A 5,084-nucleotide genomic window follows, 5' to 3' on the forward strand; every position below is an offset into this window, starting at 1 on the left:
AAGATGGCCTCCATCTTACATTGCATGTGTCTCTCCACAACAGTCCTGAGTGAGTCCAGACTCCTGCCAAGCACAGACCCAGCCTTTTTGACCAGCTTGTCCAGTCTCTTTGTGTTCATGTCTGACATGCTGCTGCCCCAGCAGACTGCAGCATTAAAGAGTACACTGGCCAGAACTGACTGATAAAACATGTGCAGCATTTCACTGCAGACGTCAAAGGACCTGAGCCTCCTGAGGAAAAAGAGCCATTTTTGCCCCTTCAGGTAGATGGTATCTGTGTTCAGGGACCAGTCCAGTTTACTGTTCAGGAGCACACCTAGGTATTTATAAGTGTGCACTACCTCAATGTCTTTCCCTCGAATGTTGACTGGCTGAAGGGTGGGCCTAGACCTCCAAAAGTCCAAGACCATCTCCTTGGTCTTGGATGTGTTCAGAAGGAGGCAGTTCTTGTTGCTCCATTCACTGAAGGCCATCGTCAGATCCCTGTACTCCTCTTCCTGCCCGTTCCTGATACATGCCACAATAGCTGTGTCATCCGAGTATTTCTGGATGTGGCAGGACTCACAGTTGTATTTAAAGTCCGCCGTATACAGGTTGAACAGGAACGGAGCCAGAACAGTCCCCTGTGGAGCCTTGGAGGTCTTCATGATGTGTGATGTGAGGGACACTGGTCTGTAGTCATTTATCTCAGCCGGTTGTCCTACTTTAGGTACAGGAACAAGACATGATGTTTTCCACAGGACTGGGTGCCTCCCTGTTTGAGGACTTAAATTGAAGATCCTCTGGTGAGACTCAGCCAGCAGTCCTTATCAGCCTCAGACACACACCGTCCGGGCCTGTTGTTTTTCCAGGACGTAGCCTCTTGAGCTTCGTCCTCACCTCTGCTGTAAAGGACAGGAGACTTGACCCCAGTGTGGAGGGAGTCGCAGTGGGAGAGAGAACAGGTGAGGCTGTGTCAAACCTGTTGTAGAACAGGTTGAACTCATTGGCCTTGTCCACATCACCTGATGTTGCCTGACTGTTCTTGTCCTTATAGCCAGTGATGGTCCTCATCCCCTTTCACACCTCTCAGGTGTTGTTGTGCTGCAGCTTCCTCTCTACTTTCCTTTTGTAGTCCTTCTTTGCATTTAACCTTGTTGCCCACACTCTTAATCTGTAAAGTACCTGGTTTACAGGATAAATCAAGTGTACAACTTTAAATGAATTAAATGAATTTTGTTTACACAATATTGCTTATTAATTAAAAATAATTAATATTTTCAAATACAGAGTTCCAAAACAGCTTGATAGGAGGAGTTGTGAAACCCTGGCAAAGTCTCCTAATATGACAACCATTACATTTTCTGTCTGTGAAGCATACACCATCTAACAGAACGTTACTTTTGAATTGTGACTTCATATCAGACATCATGCCAATTCCTTGCATTACATTTTGTGTCCTTTTTGTGCAGTTCACAAACCAATGAGTGACGTCATGGTGCGTTACCACTTGGTCTTTACGTCTAACGTCATTGCGTGTCATTAGTGCGTACTGCGTACTGCGTGTGGTGCGCGGGATCTTTGGTTATCAAACGGCGGAGTTCGAAGGGAAACAAGAAGCATCAGGTAAGTACCGTCTGTAAACTAAAGTCAGAGTAAAGCCCGCCCGTTCGACATATGATTACAACACAGAGTTCAGACAGAAGTGTTGATTTGTGTTGAACTCGTTAGCTGGCCGTCCGGGAGTGTTGTCAACGGCTAACACTAGCTACACGGCTGAAATGTAGCGAACTGATGAGAAAACAGCGCCAGTGCTAACAAGCTAAGAGCGTTATCAAATGTGTTAAATGCTAATGATACTTCTACTTCACAACAGAAGATACAGCGGTTGACCTTGTTTTATTGTTGTAGCGGTACGAAACTTTATAAGCAAATGTTTTCTGGTGTAAAAAAGTTAGTCTGTTAACTTACTAGGGCTTTGACTGAATAGCCTCATTTTGCAAAGTGTGACAAATCAAAATCTGACAACAACTAACTAACGATATTGTCATACTGTGTGTACAGTCCTAGAGGGGTTGCATAGAGAAACCAGGTAAACAAAGGCATCGCTGCCTGTTACATTCAGCGAAGACGGTCACTGTTTAGAAACATGTTACCCAGTCTGCAAGATCAGGAAAGGAAAAGGGACGGAATTATGAATCCTCTTCCTCTCTGTTGACCAGATTTCCATACTCGGACCATGGCTATGAGGAGCGAGGCCAGGGTGGAGGCAGAGGTGGAGGAGGAAGAAAACTTCGGACCACAACCTCTATCCAGATTGGAGGTACTGGTCTGAGTTCACTTTGTTCCTTTTGGACAGCTGACATCTATAAACATGGATACGACCCCTTCCTTTAACAGATGCACCTTGTTTGAAATGAAAGGGAAATGGGTGGGATTACCCTTTTCACCTTTTAGTCTTTATGTAACTCCATGAAGCTGATCGGGGACCTTCTGCAGGTCCCAGAGTTGTAGTGAATAGGGAGACTGCCCTTCTCCCAGCTTGAGCTAGCAGCAGACGGACGTGTGAATTGTGACCTTTTCTTTACTGATTCCTGTGAGGACCTTCTGCTGCTTTGACCCGTCCTTTAGGAGCACCTGGGCACCAATGACAGCTCGGAGGCGAATTTTGCCTCTACCGAAAATTTAACTTTCTGAAGCACTAAGGGTTTCTGACATACTGTGTCAGAAATAGTATCATTATAATATATATAATATTATACCTAATCTGTACATGCGTTTCTGTGTTTATGGGGCAAGCTCAAATTCAGTGGTTTAGACGTCACTGCTTTGTAATACCATATGTAATACTAAAATCACCTAGTAAGGTATCGGCAGGATCTTAAAGTCTTGAAAATGTAATTTAGTTTCCTTTTTAAAAATGGCCGAAGAAGTCTTTATTTACAGTTGTTATATCTTGTGTGTTAGCTGCTGTAGCTGGTAAAGTTAGTTGTGATTGCAGCTCTCAAGAGATGTTCTACAACAGTGGTCCCCAACCACCGGGCTGTGGACCGGTACCGGGCCGCAGCATATTTGCTACAGGGCTGCACAGAGAGGACGAATTAATACATTTTTTAAAATTCGTAAAATGCAACAATTGCCTGATAATAGGCTGTTTAAGGCATACGTCCTCTGCTCGCTGCTCTCTGGGAGAGGTGGGGCTGCAGTACACACACTGCACTGGACATAGAACCAGGTGAAGTAAAGATAACTGAAGATTACTGGAGTTGATGACAACCATCACTGACCTTTATGTTACTGTAAGCGCAATAAAAAAGTAAAAGGCCAATAAGAATTTTATCAAACCAGCTGTTCAACAAGCAACAAACAGAGAAGAGATATTTTCATTATTTTGTCTGTTGTCTCCCGGTGTCTTTTACACCACAGCATCACGCTGGTTTCGCTAATAGTGAATTATTATGGCCCAACAACCAGTCCATGAGAAATATGTCTTTCTGAAACCTGTTCATGGTGCAAAACACTTTTGTGACCACTGTTCTACACCTCTAATCTAAAAGTGGGACTATGGTGACAGTTCATTGTGCTGCAGGAGGCTTTTTAATCCACTTTTTTGGAGTTTGATTTTGCACCATTGTACCTGCAGAAAATACCGTCACTGCCTCTGCTACAGTCAGCAGCTCAGAACGGTGTTAAAGTGTTGAACAATTAATCATTTTCATTTGGTTTGTCCATCCCTCCATTTTCTGCTGCTCACCCGGGTCCAGTTCGAGTTCATGTAATGGATTATATCAATAGAATTTATTGTCATGCTGCTGGGAAGAACTGAAAAATAAGATATTGTATTAATTTCAAGAATTATTGTCCCAACTGGTTTTCCATCATACTTTGGTTGTGAGACATATATTAATTCTCGTTCTTCTATCTCATGGTGAGTTTGCATGTGGCTGTCTCTCATTCCAACTTCTCCCATTGCAGCAATGTGGGATAAGTGCCAGTGACATCAAGAAGATGGAGGATGCAGGTTTCCACACTATTGAGGCAGTGGCCTATGCACCCAAGAAGGAGCTGCTCAACATCAAGGGCATCAGTGAGGCCAAAGCTGACAAAATTCTTGTAAGAAACAACAGTAATTCATGAGTTCTGGCTGCACAGTCCATTTTTTCTGCTGACACCACACATGCACATATCTTTGATAGTGGTGGAGATTTTTTGAAGTGACAACCTTGTTTCTTGTGCAGATTCTACGATTAGTGAAATGAGAATGAGAGAAAATGAGTATATTAGTGGTTCACTCTCATTATTAGGGCCATGGATGAATTTGATTGAAACACACATAAGCTCAGTTCTCTCCTTCACTCAGGAATGAAGCTGAGAAACAGGCTGTGCAGTAGATACTGTGTTGCACTGCACCTACAATGTCTGCACTTGTGCTGGGATTTTTAATTACTGTATAATTACTGTATTTTCTTAGATTCATATCTGAGCTTCAATCCCCACATTATCAAGGTGAAGAAAACATCATCTCTCCACCTTAGAAACAGCTGAAGTATGGCCATTTATAAATCAAAAGAAACCCTGAGACTTGAGCTCACTCAAAACTCCGCAGCTCAGCTGTAAACCAGAACCAAGAGCGGAGACCACATCAGGCCAGTTTAACTTCCTGTTACATTTAGAATTGCTTTTAAGCTCCTCCTCCTTATGTATGAAGCCCTTAATGGGTGACGACCAAGCTACATTTCTAACTTCCATGTTAACTATAGACCTCCAAGAACACTGAGATCATCTGCTGCTTTATTGAAGGTTCCCAGTAACAGTTGCAGGGATGCAGCCTTTGTCAGTCATGGTCCAAAGCTATGGAACACACGACCTTTAACCAGCTCTGAAATTTTGGACTTGTGTGTTAATGTCAGGTTTACACCACCTAAGACATTTAATACTGACACACAGAAGAGAAAGACAAGGGCGTTATTTCTTACTCGCGAGGAGAACGGACAGAGATTTGCTCAGTTACAATCTCCAAACCCGCTCTGAGCAAACTCCATCGTCTCCTCTCTTTTTATTATCACACAAGGCATTCCAAACATTCTTCCAGCAGCAAGACATTG

At 43.3% G+C, this 5,084-nt stretch overlaps 1 long non-coding RNA gene across 1 annotated transcript; it reads left to right on the top strand.

Annotated features, from left to right (window-relative positions):
• Positions 1-1,529: 1,529 nt before the first annotated feature.
• Positions 1,530-4,086, top strand: LOC111648926 (uncharacterized). Its single transcript, XR_002760223.2, has 3 exons — positions 1,530-1,605; positions 2,202-2,302; positions 3,955-4,086. It is a non-coding gene; the product is annotated as an uncharacterized LOC111648926 (long non-coding RNA).
• The last annotated feature ends 998 nt before the right edge of the window (positions 4,087-5,084 follow it).

The sequence above is a fragment of the Seriola lalandi genome, unplaced genomic scaffold, assembly GCF_002814215.2.
Source record: "Seriola lalandi dorsalis isolate HSWRI2012SDOR001 ecotype SW California unplaced genomic scaffold, Sedor1 jcf7180002049711, whole genome shotgun sequence".
Lineage (NCBI taxonomy): Eukaryota > Metazoa > Chordata > Actinopteri > Carangiformes > Carangidae > Seriola > Seriola lalandi.